Source organism: Malaclemys terrapin, chromosome 14 (genome assembly GCF_027887155.1).
Source record: "Malaclemys terrapin pileata isolate rMalTer1 chromosome 14, rMalTer1.hap1, whole genome shotgun sequence".
Taxonomy (NCBI): Eukaryota; Metazoa; Chordata; order Testudines; family Emydidae; genus Malaclemys; species Malaclemys terrapin.
In genome coordinates this window covers 33,396,577-33,415,821 of record NC_071518.1, presented here as the reverse complement: position 1 = coordinate 33,415,821, position 19,245 = coordinate 33,396,577, and the positions used below count along the sequence as shown (strand labels likewise).

The following is a 19,245-nucleotide window of genomic DNA, read 5'->3' as shown; positions in this document are numbered from 1 at the left end:
CCAAGGCTACTTCAGACCAATGGCTGGAATAGCCTCCAAACTTTATACAGTCTTGCCCATGCCAAGGTAGGAAGGATACATGCAATGACCTTCCCACACTAACCTGGGGAGGATCTATTCAGTGCCAGATTTCCTGGACTCTCCCTCTCATTCCTCTGCACGCCACCTCAATCCTGCACAGCAAAACTGCACCAGTTCCACCACCTAGAGATATTGTTCACTGAGCAACAAGGAGTCTGGATCTGGGCCAGAGTAGAGTGAGAATCTTGAATTGCTTCAGTGCATGCATTTCAATGCATGTTCACTCCTCCTTATGACAAAGTTTCATGTAATTAGGTATCATTGATACACGAATTCTTAACCTCTTCCAATCCAGGACCGCCCCCAACCAGTAGCAATATGTGAAGGGCAGGGTGGTTATGATCCTTCAATGTTTATTTGTGACCCCTCTCAAGGGACTGAACCCCTAGGCTGAGAAGCTTTCCACTAATCCCCTTGGAATACAGCCGTTATACCCTACCAGACAGGGGTTAAATACTACATTCCAGAGATTATTTCTTCCATCTCATGATGGCTGAGCAAAGCAGGAGGCAAAGTTGCTACTACTTAATGTGGGAAAGATTTAAGAATCTCTGCTCCTGGTCTTGGTGCAATTGTTCCCAGCAAGGGATGAGTTTATGACTTTCCTCTCTTCCTCCCCCTCCCACAAAATTCCCAGTACTCATATGACCCGGGGGGAACAAAAGTCCTAGTTCCGCTCAGGGTGGAGAGGGATTTCTTGCCAGGCAGGCATCTCTTGTCAAAATGAAACCCTGATTAATGAGAGTTCATGTAAAATTTCAGTGTAACAGGGTTTCTGCCATGTGTGAAGTACAGCAGGAAATGTAGGATAAAGTGGAGCTGCAGTCTTACATCATGTGAAAGAACAGAGATACAGGCTCTCCCACAGAGATTTATCATTTGGCATCTTGAATGCACCACTTGAAGATAGGGGACGTAGGGATAATTTGTCACTAAATTAATTCAGGCAGAGACAAGGAGTGTGTTCAGTGGCACTCTTCTGGCCAGAAGCCACTGCAAAGCCTTATCTCTAAGTTTCTTCTGATAATGTATGCAAATCCTAATACAAACACTTGGCCCAACTGTACAGTTCTTGGTTGTATTTTTATCAAGGCTTGTGACAGCATAAACAATCTCTAGTTTCTATTTTTTTCCAGAATTTTAAGATTTAAAAAAAAAAAAATCAAATCTTTAAAATACAGTTAAAATAAGACTTTAAAGTGGTTGCCCAAATTGCCATGAAAGCATGATCGAATGTTTTGCTGTGTAGCTATCCACTGGCGTGTGCACTGATTGGTTCTGCAGGTGTAAATTCATACAATGCACCACTAACTTGCTTGTATGAACTATAGGTAAAGCTACGTTTTAGTCATGGGTATTTTTAGTAAAAGTCATGGACAGGTCACGGGGCATAAACAAAAATTCACGGGCCCGTGACCTGTCCATGACTTTTACTAAAAATACCCGCCCTGACTAAAACTTGGGCAGGGGCCTGCTGGTGCTGGGGGAGGGAGGGCCACCCCCATTAGTACTGTGTGTATGTGTGTGTGGGGGGGAAAGCAGGCTGCAGCGCACGGCCCATGGCCCCTTCCAGTGCTTGGGGGGTGGGGGTTGGCGGGGCTGGCAGGGGCTTCCTACCTGGCTCTGCGTCCCTGCAGCGCGCAGACCCTCCGCCACCGAGCAGGGAGGCCATGCCAGTGGGAGCCAGGGAACCCCCTACCCCAAGGTAAGCATCCCCCCTGCACTCTCCAAACCATCCCCCTCCCACCCACCCAAATTGCTGCTGCTGCCTGCTACGGAAGTGACTTCCATTACCTCCATGACAGACTCACAGCCTTACATTTCCAGTAAATGCCAAGGTCTTGGAATTTAGATGGAAACAAAAATAGCCACAATTGTACCTCCTTCATAGATGGGCTTGAGTAGAAGAAAGTCAGAGGCCACGAGGACTTCAATAAACTTATATGGTACATTCATGACTCACCCTACCCTGTCACTGCTATGTTTTAGGGTAGAATGAAAATAAGTCTTCATCCAATCAGATTTGTTTCATATTCTATTTGACAGCTTCTGAGGCAGGCTGAAGGTACAGGATTTTGAGTGGAATGGGATGGGAGTATATTATGCTGCTGTATATACTAGCTGGTAAGTTAAGGTTTTTTATTATGCTATTAGTGGTGGTTCTCTCTATGTAGTTTGAATTTAATCAGTGTTAGAAGCCAGAGCTCCTTTAAAGCAGAAGCAATAAGCAACCAACATATGATTGCCTAGAACACCTTAGCCACCTACTATAGCTCTTTCAGAATTAGAACTTCCATCTTACTCTTAAACAATGACATTTATTTTTCTCATTCTACTGGTGTTTTTCAATCTCACATTCTCAGTCCTCAAAGTTAAACATGCTTCAACAAGAGAGAATGTTTAGTCATAGTCTATGCAACTAACTTCCAATTAGTCCAATATAACTTAAATCAGACAGCACTACACACTTGTTCAAATCTGGTCTATTGATATATGCGGGGAGTGTGGGAATTAACATGCTAGTCTGACAGAGTACTTGCAACAGCTTAATAAATGTTGGGGTGATAGTAATATAAAGCATACCTTACCAGATAAATGAGAAGTATTTGTCATTTTTTTTTAATCCATAGGACACAAAGTCTTTAAAAAGAATCAATTATGTTAGATTATGCAAAGAGCTTGATCCACAGAAAATGCCTTATGTACCACTTGTTTAAAGAATTGTCATGTTGACAGGGCAGAATATACTTCATAGTAACATCTTAAAAGTGGTGACAACTGGAGAGCTACATGTGATATGGAAAAATCTTACCTAAAGAGACAAAGATGTACAAGTGAGAGATGCGTGAGAGAGGCATTAAAGAGGGAATGCTAAAGAGGGGTCACAGGCAAAGGAATGTAATAGTCCAGAACTGTGTTTAAGTGTTGGCTTGTTTTTATATAACATATGTATATGTTTTTTATAACATATAGCTGACAATCAAATATACTTTAAAATAGTTTTAGTGAGTAGGCAAGCAGAATTTTGTAAGATTGTAATTATCTGCAAATTAATCCATGCTTATCTCCCTGGAGGACCATTAAAACCAATACCAATCAGAACAGTAAGGAGTAAAACCCAATGATATGCCTATTTTCAAAATATATATTTAGCAAAAATACCACCCTGTGTGTTTGCTATAGCCAAGGATAAAAATATGCAAAAAGAACATGCCAAACAGCCAATACCATCATACAACAAATGCTTCAGTGCAGATTTCCACTACCAAAAACCCACACCCTGTAGCACTGCCAAGAAAAACATTTCTGATGTAACATCAGCATAGGAAATCTGTCCAACATAACCAGTAACCTGAGAAAAATGTGCCAAGACACAGTGAATACAGCCCTTAAAATTTCACCCAGCAGCTGCATGAAAGGGAAAGTAAAAATAAACCAGCACATGTGCAAGTTTCCTTGAAGTGATTCCCTCACCCAGCCCAGAACTGTCATTGCTACTTGTATTTTAGGCCATTTATGCAGGTGCTATCACAGAAACTAGCCTGTATTAGGTATGAATGCATGTTTTAGTGCAAAGTTCATGGACATACTTGCATATTCTTTTCTCATGGTACTAGTCCTGGAACCTTAAAAATCTCACCTGTTTCAAAGAAAGGGAATGTGGTTTATACAGGAAAACACTGAGCATAATAATTCACCTTGCAGAGTACATGGACTATTAAGGAATTTTTTTGCGCATGTACTCTCTCTTTCTGTTCTGATCAAGAGACCTCTGAGTCAAGAGTACCTGGAAAAGGCTCGCTCAATGCAAGATGGGAATATGGATAACAGGTTGGATGGTGGTTTGTGAGGTTTCTATTCTCCACAGCCCAGGAGAGACTGGCTGTTTTTACTGTCATGCAATCTGGAGGAAAAGGAAAGTATCAATATAAATGTTTAATGGTACTTGTTAGTCTTAATTTGAAATTCTCTGAAGTTACTTTGATGTGACGTCTAAAAATACTTTGAATGTATAATTTTAAATATTGACAATATTTCTTTTGAATTTGCACTGGCATCAAAGATTGTTACCTATCTCTGGCTTAGTCTCTGCCTCTCATTACATTTGGAATCTCTTTAGACAATATCGTAAGTGATCCCATGTCTCGGCGGTCCTAAACCAGTGTCTCAATATGATGCTAAGGAGTACTGCTGTGATGGCAGTGCCTCTCTGGTGGGATGCAAAACCAAGCTCCTAAACACCTGTGGACTTCATGGCATTTATAGAATGTAATAGTACTCAAACTAGTCTGTCAGGTAATTAATCTTTTTGTAATCAAATGTGGTTTAATCTGAATGGAGTTCATTTCTTATCCTGCCCTCTCCTTGAAGTTGTCCACATTTCCTCTCAACTGCTGAAGTCCCCTCTCCCTTCACTGAGAAGGCTGTTGAAGATGAGGGAGGGCAGATTTCCCCTTCTCTCCCCACCCTTTCCCAGGGTGCCTGGATGCGGCACTTCTGATGCTGCTCTTGTAAGTGTGGGGCTGGATTTCTTTTGCATCCTGTCATCTGCCTACCAATATGTCCCTCAGGAATGCCTACACTGCCGCTGGAAGTGAGCCTACCAACCCAGACTCACACTAGCAGGCCTCGAGCTAGCACTTTAGAAATAGTTGTGAATGTTGCAGCTCTGGCAGAGCCTTGTGTTTTCCACCTGAGCTCAAGCCCATCTGACCCCCAAGGTTTTAGCGTGGGTGGCTACATGAGAGACTGCAGTGGCAGCTCTGTGGAAGAGATATTTTAGCTGCAATCAATCAGCCTTACAAACCCTCTCCCAAATCCCAAAATAAAATCAAGGCCCCTGTGGCTTGTAGAAAAGTGGCACAAAGATGTGCAGTCATTGTCTGGCCTCCAGCAGCCATGAAGCTGTTAATTATCACTTGTCAGAGTGCAACACTCTGCCCTCCCATGCCTGGTCAACTAGAGACCAGGAGGAGAACAGGGTCTGAACTGCAAAGTTTGAAAGTAGATCTGAACTTAAGCAAAATGAGGACATTTAAATCCTAGGGAGTGGATCTGGGGTTTTGGTTTGTGTCCCACCTACATCTAAAATATAGGTGAGCAGCAGCAAGCTACTTTTTCCAAATGAGATTACTGTAATCTTAACTTCTTTAAATGAGGTCAAAAGAAGGTAAAATAGGATCCTGTGATTAAAAGTATCTTTTCAGACTCAGTCTTTTTAAAGTAACTCTTTAAAAGAGTTCAATATGTATGTGAATTATAACTTGGGTTTACCAATATGTATTTAGCATCCCACATGCAGGTTACTTTTGCTGCTGTTATTCCTTAACTAGATAGTGGTTGAGTTACTCGAAAGGGCTTCTCCAATTATTGTGCCACATTAGAGAAAAAAATTCATCTTCTATTCATTTGCTCAGCTAGTAGATTTGAGGAACTGTGGTACATAAACCCTGAAATTATAAGGCAGTAGTAAAATATACAAACCAAGCCCGTGCCTTTTTAGTAAGCAAGACAGCAATTTATCTTCATTACTGACTACAGTAAATACAAGACAAAGTTCTGTCCTATACAAACTGCTCAGAAAAACCTTAATTATCAGAGGAACTCTCAAGACACTTTTTCTAGGATTTGTACTGCATTGGTGGTATTTGTAGCTATATTTCCCAAGCAGACTGTGATCGGGTATGGCCCTTGATGATGATGATGATCTGATTTAAATCACAGAAATGTAGAGCTGGAAGGGACCATCTAATCCATCGCCCTTGCTAGGCAAGAACAAGTATACCTAAAACATCCCCGGCAGGTGTTTGTTTAACTTGTTCTTTAAAACCTTCAAATATGGGCATTCCACAACCTCTCTTGATAAAGTATGGGAATTAGTTAACTATCCTTATAGTTAGGAAAATCTTCCTAATATCTAACCTAAATCTCCCTGGCTACAGATTAAGTCATTACTTCTTGTCCCACCTTCAGCAGACACTGACAACAGTTGCTCACCATCCTCTTTATAACAGTCCTTACCGTATTTGAAGACTATCAGGTCCCCACTCTGTCTTCTTTTCTAACGACTAAACATGCCCAGGTTTTTTAACCTTTCCTCATAGGTCACAATTTCTAAACCTTTTATCATTTTGTTGCTGTACTCTGAACTCCCTCCAATCTTTTTATTATATTTACATATTACACACATACATACATACATAGAGAGCGAGAGAGAGACACTCCTGGTTTATGCTAGTGTAACTGATCACAATCTGTTTGTTTCTCTTTTTTTTTTTCCCTGCCTCTCTCTCTCTCTTTTTTTTTTTTTTGTTGATAGGTTATTAGTGGAGTGAGCAAATTAAATTGTCTGCAGAATATCCAAATACTTTTTTGAATGCATTTGTTGGAAATTAGACTAAGGGTACGTCTATACCTAGCCGCTAGTTCGGTGGCTGGCAATCGAACTTCTGGGTTCGACTTATCGCGTCTTGTCTGGATGCGATAAGTCGAACCCGGAAGTGCTCGCCATCGACTGCGGTACTCCAGCTAGACGAGAGGAGTACCGTGGAGTCGACGGGGGAGCCGCGGAGTCGACGGGGGAGCCTGCCTGCTGTGTGTGGACCAAGGTAAGATCGAACTAAGGTACTTCGAACTTCAGCTACGTTATTCACGTAGCTGAAGTTGCGTACCTTAGTTCGATTTGGGGGGTTAGTATAGACCAAGCCTAAGATTTTAGAGAAGCTTATTTTATGCCTTACTGTTTGCAATGTAAGCTATGTTGCTGTTGGTCACATGATTTCTCTTTTGGATAAGTAAATCGGGCTTCTGATGACCATGTCTGCAGAAAAGGCATTTCACAGCTTGCTTTCTATATGTTTTGTAGCGTACATGCTTAACACTTGTGCTAGTATCTCATATCTTTGCAGAATTAAGACACAAATGGGGCATTATCACAGCTGAAGTGAAGTTTAGGAATTCACATGAAAATTCAGAATTTTGTAGTGATCGCAGAGCTCTGCTTAATACACACAATCCAATTTTTTTCCTGAATACAGAAAGTTGGACCATTTTAACACTTTTATTCCATTGCTTTCAGCAAAAATGAGACTTAATAAATCCCAATTTGTACATGGTTCACTTTGGAAATTTCACTTTTTAAACTGATTGTTTTAAAGTGTTTGGTAGGTGTGAAACACTTTCTCTAGCATGAAGTGGTCCCAGACAAACCCTGCCTTGTATCTGCAGTCGTCTCATCATCTCCTTGTGCTGCTACTGTGTATTCATAGCATGATCCTAGTGGGAAACGTGCCTGTGTTTTGTCATCCTTGTTAACCTAGGGCCACACTCAAGCAATGTTTCAGATCCTTGTGAGTATTAAACAAAAATTTTTGGGCAAAAAACCCAGCAGTTTTTTTTGGCAACATGCTGGAAGTCCTGAAATTACTGTACTTTAGATCTGATTAAAGAGATGAGCAAAATTAAGTATATACTGGTTTTGCTATAGATACTACTTGCAAATATTAGGAAGCATTGCTCTATATTTAATGGATTTTCCCATTTAAACTTGATTGAGATTTTGCAGTATGCCAATATATTGTTAGGCTACAGTAAGCTTTGATGTATATACGGTGTACTAGTACTGTGCAAAACTGTGGCTCCTACTTCTACTGTGTAAGGATGTCTTTTGGTTTCATTTTCCCAACCATTTGGGAAATGGTATTGGGATCCAGTAAATGTAAAATTAAAAGCAAAAACTTAGCCAAAACTGCAATTTTTTCCAGATCACAATTATACAAAGCTACCAAAATCCATAAAGTATGAGAAAATTACCTGAAAAACTCACCAAGTCTCAGCTCTAATGCTAATCTTGCTGGAAGGCTTGTGACCTGACCAGGTGTAGGATATCAGTACAAGCTTTGCCTAGCTGTACTCCAGTGGTTCTCAAACTTTTGTATTGGTGAGCCCTTTCACATAGCAAGCCTCTGAGTGTGACCCCCCCTTATAAATTAAAAACACATTTTTATATATTTAATACCATTATAAATGCTGGAGGTGATGTGGGGTTTGGGCTGGAGGCTGACATTTCGCGACCCCCCGTGTAATAACCTAGCGACCCTGAGGGGTCCCGACCCTCAGTTTGAGAACCCCTGCTCTTGTCCACTGCCCTTTACACCTAGAAGAACTTCTGTGAAAGCCAACACAGCCTGTCATTTGATGCCAATGGAAGTTATATGCTTAGATTGAGAATAGCTGTACATGGTCTTCATTGTGGCCCGATCCTGCATGAAGACTTAAAGACTTAAGCATGTATCTAACTTTCATATACTGAGTAGTCCCTACAGACTTCTGTATGGCTAGTCACAGCATGTGAAATTAAGCATGTGCTCAAGTCTCTGCAGGACTGGGGCTTATGTTAAGAATATTGCTTTTATATACATTTAAATTGAAATACAGTTACAGGTGAGAGGAAACTATGATGCCTGTCTAGTTTAGTCCTCCTTTGAATTAGTAGGAGCACTCCACAACCTTCTCCTCAATACTCTGTGTAGGCCATTTCTTAAAGCTATTCAGACCATTCCTCCTCTTATCCTTGGCAATATGAATGGCTCTGAAAGAGATTGTCTCTATTCCTTCACTGTCTTTCCCTTTCTGTATGTAAGCTGGTATATACCCTTGTTCTTTTAATTTGACAATACCTGAAATAGCCTTGTAGAAACTTTCTATTCCCATCTCAAGTTTTTTTAATATCTCAATGAACCCACCATTCAACCTCTTTTGTAAAGAATCCAGTTCTAGTTTTCTTTTACCATATTAAAAAGGTAAGATTCTTGAATCCCTCTATTACTGTTTACTCTCTGGTTATTCCCTCTCTCTAACACTTTTTATAATTAAGGGGACCTGAGCAGCTCACAGTACTTGCAATAGAGTCTCATTCTTTCCATGTGAAGTGCTGTACAATGCCCTTTAATGGTGGCAGGGGGTCTCAGGCAAGCCCTGCGCATGGGGGTAGAGGGAAGCCTCAATCCGGCCCCGTATGGGCAGATGGCAGGAGGGCTTGGGCCAGCCCCGCGCTGGGGAGTGGGGGGAATGGATGACCTCGGGTCAGCCCCCTGGAATGTCCTGTTTTCCCTTGGGCAAATATGGTCACCCTAATGCTCTGGTATTTTATGGCTATTGGTTAAGTCTCATGTAAGCCAGATATGCTGTATGCTACACATCCAGTCTAGTCTCCTCTCATTACAGGACACCAGGGCTTCTAATGACACATGCACACACTCATTTGGTGTCTGAATTTTTTTTTAAATAGCAGTTTACTGTTTTGAGTAGATTCTGACTAACCTACAGACTGTTACCACTCAAAGGAGTAGACAGCCAGTTGAGTTAAGAGTAGGACCCATTTTGATCCATTCGACCTCTTTGCCCACTGTTGTTTTTGCCATTTTGTACTGTAACTACACTAATTCTAGAGCATTTCTCATTCAAAGGTCTCAAAGCATTTCAGTTAATTGAGTTACTTCACCTCTTCAAGTGAGGTCAGCATTGTCCTATTTTTACTCCTGGGAGAATTATGCACTACTGCATGGGTGCATAATTAATGAGCCATGCATATTTTTAATTTTTTGAGCAAAAAAAAGCTGCTGCTGAAATGTTGTGGCAGTTCTGCCTTTTGCCAACCAGAGGGTGCTGTGGCAATAGAACAGAGCAGCAGCTCCCAGCCAGCTAGGGAAGAGAAAGAGCCTGCCTTCTTCACGGTGCCGGCCAGGCCAGGTCAGGAGACAGGGGTTACAGGAAGACAGACAGCGTGCGGTGCTGGGGGGGGGAGGGTCAGACAGGGGCTCATAAGGCCTACTGGGGGAAGGACAGGGGCTGAATTGGAGTGGAGGCACAAGGCCACAGTGGGGGAGGAAGGTGCAGGGCCACATGGTGATAGGGGAGGGGGTGTCTGAGTGGGAGTGGAGGGACACCTGTGGACAGGGGGTGCAAGACACATGGAGGTGCAGGAACACATGGGGACAAGGGCGGATGTGCCTGACTGAATAGGAGAGGCTAGGGGTCAGGAAAAGTCTGCATGGGGGAAGCTCCCTAATAATCTCTCCCCACCCCCCACCCCAAAAAAACCCGTTCCATACTTTTCCCACCCATACCCAACAACCCTCCAAGTTCACATGCAGGCTCCTTCTCAGTAATTTACTTCCCTCTCCCTCAGCTCCTCTGTTACCCTTGACTCCCCCCAAGCCTTTGCTTTGCTTCTGAGGGGTCTGGGAAATATGGTTCTGTATTGTAGTTTAAATGAATTATTCTCAGAATTCTGTATTAATATGGCTAGTAAGGAATCTATTCGTCAAAAAACATTTCCTGAATATGTCCCTATGTAGCTCTGCACACACACACACCACCATGTGGCCCTGTGCCTCCACTTCCATTCAGACCTACTTGCTGACAGGTATTTTGAAATAAATGACCAAAAATAATTGAAATTGAATTGGTGTGATCATATGTTATTTTGACAAAATATACAGAATTTTAAAATATTGTGCACAGAAATTTTACATTTTTGTTACAGAATTTTTTTGTTTGGTGCAGAATTCCCCCAGGAGTATATTTTCAAGGCAGGACTCAGAGGATTAGGCCAAACTTTCCAAGAATGGCCACTAATTTTGGATCGTTTGTTTTTAGGACCCCTTTTGTGACATCTTGGGCCACAGTTTGCACTGGCAATGAGCACTTATAACTACACTTAAGTTAATGGAAGAGTCCAGTGCAACATGTTTCAGGCTGGGTATAGAAGATCAGTGGCTGCTTTTGAACACTCTGGCAACAGTGAATGAGTGGTAAAGATGGAAATAGAACCTGCTGTGACGGGTTGGATCACAGAAACCCCCTTGGGAGCTGCCACCCGATGTGCCAAGACTACCCCTGCTTCTGCTTTCCCTGCCAGCTCAGGACTCCAGCACCCTGTCTTGCTAAGCCAGACACTCCTGTTTGGCTCCAGACACAGACCCAGGGTCTGAATCACTTGTCCCAAAGCTGCAAGTTTACCTGAAAACAGCTCGCAGTAGCGTGCTTGTCTTTAGCACTCAGATGCCCAACTCCCAATGGGGTCTAAACCCAGATAAATCCGTTTTACCCTGCATAAAGCTTATGCAGGGCAAACTCATAAATTGTTCGCCCTCTATAACACTGATAGAGAGATATGCACAGTTGTTTGCTCCCCCAGGTATTAATACATACTCTGAGTAAATTACTAAATAAAAAGTGATTTTATTAAATACAGACAGTAGGATTTAAGTGGTTCAAAGTAGTAACAGACAGAACAAAGTAAGTCACCAAGCAAAATAAAATAAAATGCGCAAATCTATGCCTAATCAAACTAAATACAGATAATCTCACCCTCAGAGATGTTTCAGTAAGTTTTTCTCAGACTGGACACCTTCCAGGCCTGGGCACAATTCTTTCCCCTGGTACAGCTCTTGTTGCAGCTCAGGTGGTAGCTAGGGGATTCTTCATGATGGCTTCTCCCTCCTTTGTGTTCTCTTCCACCCCTTTATATATCTTTTGCATAAGGCGGGAACTCTTTGTCTCTCTGGGTTTCCACCCCCCCCCTCACTGGAAAAGCACCAGGTTAAAGATGGATTCCAGTTCAGGTGACATGATCACATGTCACTGCAAGACTTCATTACTCACTTGCCAGCACACACATATACAGGAAGACTCACAGGTAAATACAGCCATCTGCAGACAATGGGAGTCATCAAGATTCCAAACCATCATTAATGGTCCACACTTTACACAATTACAATAGGCCCTCAGAGTTACATTTTATATTTCTAGTTTTAGATACAAGAGTGGTACATTCATACAAATCAGATGATCATACTTAGTAGCTTATAAGCTTTGTAATGATACCTTACAAGAGACCTTTTGCATGAAGCATATCCCAGTTACGTTACATTCACTTATTACCGTATTTTTTCTAAAACTATCTGTTACATTATATTGACTTATTATCAAGTTTTTATAAAACCATATAGACTGCACAACGTCACACCTGCTATAACCACTTGATACCACTTCGTCAGAAGAGAAGTGGAAAATTGAATTGGAAAACGTTTTATTGAATAGGTTGCTTTGCACAGCTGTCATGAAAAGTTACCAGCCCAGGCACGGCATTACACCAACTAAATGAAGTTGAGTGACTGAATACAAAATAATGCTTAACACCAAACCTCCTAGGCTGACAAAACAGAGGGACTAATAATTACATAGGCAGGGACATGGGCATGCTGCAACAGCATCCCCTCCCATACAGCATATTAAAGTCAGTTTCATACTAAGCCTTAGAATGTTGGCCTAAGATTCAGGCTCTCATTTCTCAGGCCCTCAAGTCTTCGCTATAATGTTTTGCAGGTGATATTGTCAGTTGCACAGCAACCCTGCAATAACTTGATCCTGCTTGATTTAGGTCAATAGGAATCTTACCGTTCACTTCATTAGGACCAAGAGAGAACTTGGTTACTGATGAACAGACAGGTCCTGTCCAGGCAGGCCCAAAAGGAGAGTTAAAAGGGGAATTCTTGAGTGAAACCACTCCCAGAGTCACCAAAATCAGTTGTTTTCCTGATTGGTAAAAACAATGCCAATTTTCCCCCCAAATGGCAGAAAAACCCAGCTTAAGTATAGAGAAGCAAGTGTCAGACTTTTCAATTTCCATTTAGGGACAGTCCTGTTCTTGGACACACAGTCTCCAGACGGCTGCCTCAATCTCTCCCAGAAACTTCTAACCATCCAAGATAAAGTTACCACATACTGGCACACAAGTCATTTTTTTAAGATACCACTCCATTGTGTGCTCAAGTTATAGACTGTTTCTTGTACCAGTGATTGTCTGATCTACTATAACTTGACCTTTTCCCAGAAGTTGTGAAGACTAACGCATAATTCATTGAAGTAGTTGGTCATTTTCCAAGTCTGACTGCTGTATGTATGTTTTATATATATAGTGACAAAGTTCATTCTCTATCTTGGTGGGTCCTGCGCTTATTGGCGGATTTTCTTGCCTCAGAGATTCACCATGTGGGTTGGGGAACAGCCCAGAGACCTTTCCCTCTGGTAGAACCCACAGTCCAGGTCAATTGGGAGGTTTGGGGGGGAACCCTGTCCCACCCTCTGCTCCGGGTTCCAGCCCAGGGCCCTGTGGACTGCAGCTGTCTAGAGTGCCTCCTGGAACAGCTGCACAACAGCTACAATTCCCTAGGCTACTTCCCCATGGCCTCCTCCCAACACCTTCTTTATCCTCACCACAGGACCTTCTTCTTGGTGTCTGTTAATGCTTATATTCCTCAGTCCTCCAGCAGCACACCCTCTCACTCTCAGCTCCTTACACCCACACCACAAGCTGAAGTGAGCTCCTTTTTTAAACCCAGGTGCCCTGATTAGCCTGCCTTAATTGATTCTAGCAGCTTCTTGATTGGCTGCAGGTGTTCTAATCAGCCTGTCTGCCTTAATTGTTTCCAGAAAGTTCCTGATTGTTCTGGAACCTTCCCTGTTACCTTACCCAGGGAAAAAAGAAACCTACTTAATCTGGGGCTAATATATCTGCCTTCTATCACTCTCCTGTAGCCATCTGGCCTGACCCTGTCACAGTGTATATATATACACATACATACATACACACACACACAGTTTTATTCTTGATTTTGCCAGAGAGTTTGCAACATCAAATACGCATAGTCTACTAAGAACTACTGAGTTAGCCAGAGTGATCCAGTTGATGGCGTTGCACATGTCATGTAGTGAGTTCCTAGATACATGAATCTCTGGGATGTGTCCGCAGGTGGCGCCAGGTAGGGTCAAGGTGTGCACCCCTTCGCGTGTTGATAGAAAATTTCAGAGCATGATGTGCTGGGATGTTTTTGTCCATCCTGGTGACATGGCTGAAGAACATGTAACACCACTTTTGAATATAATAAGCAACTGAAGAAAGGCTAGATTTTTGCAACTGTGACATTGGCAGACCAGGTGCCAGCTCATGCCAAGGCTCCTAGGCCTCACTGAACAATGACAAATGCATATAGGTAAACCAGTCTGACTCACATGTGTGGTAACATTATTTTAATGATGCTAAGTTATAAGAATGTGTTTAGACTTTATGAAATGCTTGTAAGTTGCTGCCCAGAGCTGAGCTGTGGGGCCAGAGATCCAGGAGGAGAAACAGCCGGATGCTGGTCAGACTGGGCTTGTATTCCTGCACACCACCTCCTCCCTTTCAGGATGTGCTGGGCAGCTGCCGGGAACCCTCCAGCTCCTCCTTCCCCTCCCCCCCTCAGCAGTGTCCTCTATTTGTGAGCTGGGGAGCCAAGCTCTGCCAGGTCCAGCAACTCCTAGTGGTGGCCAGCAGCTCTGCAGCACCAATTCTGCAGGGAAAAAATAAAATTCTGTGCAAAACATTAATTGTGCATAAATTCTGCATTCAGTAGTGGCACAGAATTCCCCCAGGAGTAAAGCATTGTCTTGGGTAAGAGACTAGGGATAAGTGACTGGTCTTTTGGGACTGGGAGTAACCTGAATATATTTGTGATTTTTGGTGTAAGGGACCATCTATCACAAAGGCAGGCTTGCCTGGGTGGCAAGATTGACCAGAGTATCCATCTGTGTCATGGGACTATCTGTAACTTCATTTTAAGGCTGTTATAGTGCTTGGAGAGTTCACACTTGGTTGGTGAAATCTAATTATAGAACATACAAATCCCAAACTGATTGTGCCCTGTTCCTTGACAGTCTGCCCTGGGACTGGCACTCATGCTTGTAAGCTACTCTAGACAGCTTGACAGCAACCGTGACATCTCAAGTCAAGCCACTTTATGCTCAAGATTTGCCGTTGACAGTCCATAAGTCAATGCCTCTAGCCACTCAAAGTCTGCCGGTAAAAGGGTCTAGGTTTATAACCATACTTTATAATCCCAACGTTAGTGTTCTTGAATTAGAACCCATTCCCACAAATGTTACTGAAAATACTGCTTACTACCCTGAATAGTCCCAATGAGATTACTCCTGTTAAAATCAACAGGACCTCTCTCCCAAGAGTAAGCCCTGTGATCAGTAGTAAGTGTTTGGTGAACTGAGCCTTTAATTTCTTGAAGGGAGAATTGTGTAAATACACTAACAATAAGAACATTTACAGCAGATAAGAAGAAAGTAAATTCTAATTATAGTTAATGCAAAACATACTAATAAATTGAAGTGGATAGGTGGTACAATACATGGAGTTATTTGCCTCTTCTCTTTCAGAACTAAATAAATTACATTCACTATATGCAGCCACCCTCCAGGAAGGCAAGGAACAGTAAAATCCTCTGTTTAAACACAAGATACTGAGTGACCTATTGCACTACTTATTTGGTTCTGTTCGGCATCCAAGTAAATATGCTTTTCAGTCACTTTTTCTAGTAGTACTAGCAACTGAGAAATACTGAATCACTGGTTTCCAACAGCATCTGTGCACACTTTATACTGAGCCTGTTCATAAGGATGTACAGTATTAATCAACACTGCTATTTCCTAGCTACATACCCCGATTAACTGGAATAATAAATGGGAACACATCATTTTAAAGATATTTCTCTTTGGTTCTGGCACAATATTTAGTGTCTGAAAAAAAACAAACAACAACAACAAAAACAGCTTTTACATAACTTAAGTCCAAAAGAAATTTCCATGACTTCAGTAGTCCAGAATAAAGAGCTTTGTTTAAATAAACATTTCCCTCTGGTGTCTGCAACTTAACTTTCCTGCATAATGCTAGTTATTGCATGAGAACTGGAATGGGACTTTAACTGAAAACAGAATCTGCATGCAAGATGGATGCTGACTAGTTATTGTCCAGGCTGAGAGAAAATGTAGATAAACTGCAGAAATAATGAAAAGTTACTTGTGCAATATATGCTTTGTTTTAATTAACCGGGGGCAGCATAGGTAAGGAAGCTTTTTTTAAAATATCCTTGGCCCTGTTAAGATAACTTTGCATTGGCTTCAGTACCACAAAGCAGCCATAAAGCTGTTCTAAATGGCCAGATAAGGAAAGCCTAAGAGTTAAAGAGCAAGTGGAGCTGCCTTTATGTCACTCTTCAATTCTCAGTGTAGGAAACGTTTCTTGGGAAAGGGTGTGGCCAGCACATGTGTTGTTTAGCTGATCCTCAGCTATTTTAATGGCCACTCAGAGGCTATTCAGCAATGAGTTAGAGGAGGGATCTAAAGCGGCCCCAGAACCTCCCATATAAGCAGGAACCTTTGTCCCATGATCCAAGAAGGGGGACCTATTTTTAACTTGACCGCTTCCTTTTAAATTAGAGGTAAATAATGGCATTTCAGTATTCAGATATGAATCAATTTAGTCAGGGAGAAGACACGGTTACCACCATTAAGTAAACAAGCCAGATCAGTTAAGAGCCAAATGACAGACCTCTCAAGCTGCTCCCTTTAATGAACCCATATGAGAAAATTCAGCAGCATGGCAATTGTAAATGGTTAATTACAATCCACGGAGTTTCCCCAATTACTGATGTAAAAAATGTATTGGAAGGAAGGAGCAGTTATGGGGGAAATGCATTATTTTTGCTGGAAGGGAACATAAAAGGCAGCCAAGAGTCTAACAATTTTACCTGTAGTAAGGTGTACAGCTAAATCCACCCCTTTGGATCTTACATCTACTTGCAATTTTTAAAAATTGCACCTGATTTTAAAAGCATACTGAACAAAAGAAGCTTGACCCTGTGCTCTGTACACCAAAGATTGTCACAGAAGTCATGAGAGTTTTAGGTGTGCAAGCAATATACTACAGAGCCCAAGATGTTCCATTTAGTTTTTTATGCAACATAGAGCATGCCTATAGTTTTATATTTATTTATATATAAAGTCTTTTATAAGCCATTTATACAATGGGCTTAAAAGAAAGCAAAATATTAAAAAACAATGTTATAACCTGCAATGGCTCTATTGGACTTACTATGAAGTGTGATTAACTAGTCTTTCTGCATGATAAAAAAAAAAGGAACCCACTTCAACTAGTTTTACCCTGCATGCTGTACTAAGTTCCTGCCAAACTGAATTACACAAACTCCAGGCACTTGCAGGCTCCTGCATATAAGGCTTATTAGACATAAGCTAAACAAAAGTCCTTTCTTCTAGAATTTAAATATTACACCACCACTTATGTGGACATTAAAATCACAAGTGCATCAAAAATGGCTGACTCTCAATAATGAAAAGAAATACAGCAAAAATCTTTACTTGGCATATGCTGCCTTTAATAAGATAGAAACTAAGACTAGGCACATCTATTTGCCTTTAAAATAAGTGGAACTGCATTACTATTCCCAGTAATTGTTTATATTACTTGTTTCTGGAACAATACATTAGAATAATACCCCCCAAAAAATCTACTTTACTCACAAATCCCTTCTTACTATAACCTGGAAGTAGAATGTGAAGAGTGCAGAACATATGTCAGTATGCTAACTGAACTGCATTTGGTTCTCTCAAACTAAGCAATGCATTCCTCTCAGTTTGCATCTTTCCCCTGCTGAAGTCAACACAGAAAACATTTGCATGCTTTGTGTCTTGCTGGAAAAACAATCCTGGATTGAACTTCATTCTCATTATCCACACCCAAATCACTTCATTGTGCCAACCTCTTATTTCAGTATCTGTGAAATACTAAAGCAACCATAATCCCCAAGCAGAAGAATAAGGAGATATCCTCAATCTACTACACCTACTATGACTGGTCTGGGACAAAGCATATGATTTGTTGAGATTATAAACCACTGCCCCTTTGAGATACAAATCACTGTACAAAGAAAGAGTTAAAGGCACACCATGCTTTATTATGCATGTTCAATATTCACATTCGACTCCTTTTCCGCCGCCCAACACCATCTGAGGAAGCCTGAAGAATCAGGCATAGAAGCACAATGGATGTCAGCAGAATTAATTCACCAAAATAGGTAACTTGACATTTGGCCTTAAATATATTTGAGGGATTTCTTCCCCCCTCCCCTTTCTGATGCATATTCATAAGAACTACATTCACCAGCCTGTCTCAGCCACTTGATGTAGCTAGCAACCACGACAAGAATGAATTAGAAATTACTGCAGTGGGCAAAAATCATACAATCACTACCGATAATGGGGGTACACAAGGAAACCATTTTGCAACCTTTTACTACAGCATTAGGTTGTAGCTAATGCTAGATCACAAATGCTACATTTCGTTTGTATGCTGCTTAACCACGAATTTGCAAACATGGGTGCCCTGCAAAACCCACTTTATTGCACACATGTGAGGGTTTGCAAATGCAGCTGGGGCACAGGTTTTTGCATATTTGGATTCAACCTCTTCCTCCGTCTCCCCACCCCCAGGAAATTAAAATAATGCAACTGCTTAAAAGCATATGGAGCGTGCAGCTTTGTTCCCAGCGGTGCACTACAAAGTGCTCCCCTCAGAGAATCCACTCTTCTGTCTCAGGCTCCAAAGGCATCAAGAAATGCCCCCTTCGGACTTGAGCCTCACAGCCACATGCAGCACAAAGCCGCGAGGCGGAGGATTTACCTGGTGTGCCGCCCCCCAAAAGCAAGTGGGGCGCTGAGGCTGCCGCATCCAAACCTCCGGGGCTGAGGGGCTGCTGGAGTCACTCACTGTGCCTGAAGGAGGCGGCGGAGGCGATTTGATACTAGTCCCATCGCAGCCCGTGGCAGCGTCGAGGGGAACGGGCAGCAGAACCGAAGCCTCCCTAAGCGAGCGAGCGACTCAGCACCTGGGCGCTGAACAGCTCCACACAGACCCACGGGCGGAGCCAGCCTCGGAGCGCGCAGCCTATCGGCGCGCGCTGCGGCCGCTGCCGCCGGCCCCCTCTCTCCGCCCCGCAGGCCTCAGCGGGCAGCGCTGCTCAGGGATTGACTCCGCCGCCGGAGCTGCGGCACGCGGATTGATTCGGGGACGACCGCGCTCCTTCCTTCTCCGCGCTGCTTAGCCAAGGGGAGCCGCCTCGCGTTCTGAGGCTTGAGGGAGGAACTACATCTCCCAGCAGCCTCCGCGGCCGAGCGGGATGTGTAGTCCTTTGACTCGGGGAAGCTGCGTTAAGGGGTCCCTTGGCCTCGCTGCTGCGTTCGGCCTGAGGGCGGGTA

The 19,245-nt window shown here is 42.5% G+C and overlaps 1 protein-coding gene across 2 annotated transcripts in view; it reads right to left on the bottom strand.

The window, feature by feature from the left end:
• SMPD3 (sphingomyelin phosphodiesterase 3) overlaps positions 1 to 18,876 on the bottom strand; it is a 240,130-nt gene extending 221,254 nt beyond the window's left edge. Inside the window, exon 1 of one of the 2 annotated variants that reach the window (XM_054049328.1) lies at positions 18,671 to 18,876. The gene's annotated coding sequence lies outside the window, so the exon portion shown is untranslated. The remainder of the gene's footprint in view (positions 1 to 18,670) is intronic. The other variant, XM_054049329.1, reaches the window with a different exon arrangement.
• Between the last annotated feature and the right edge of the window lie 369 nt (positions 18,877 to 19,245).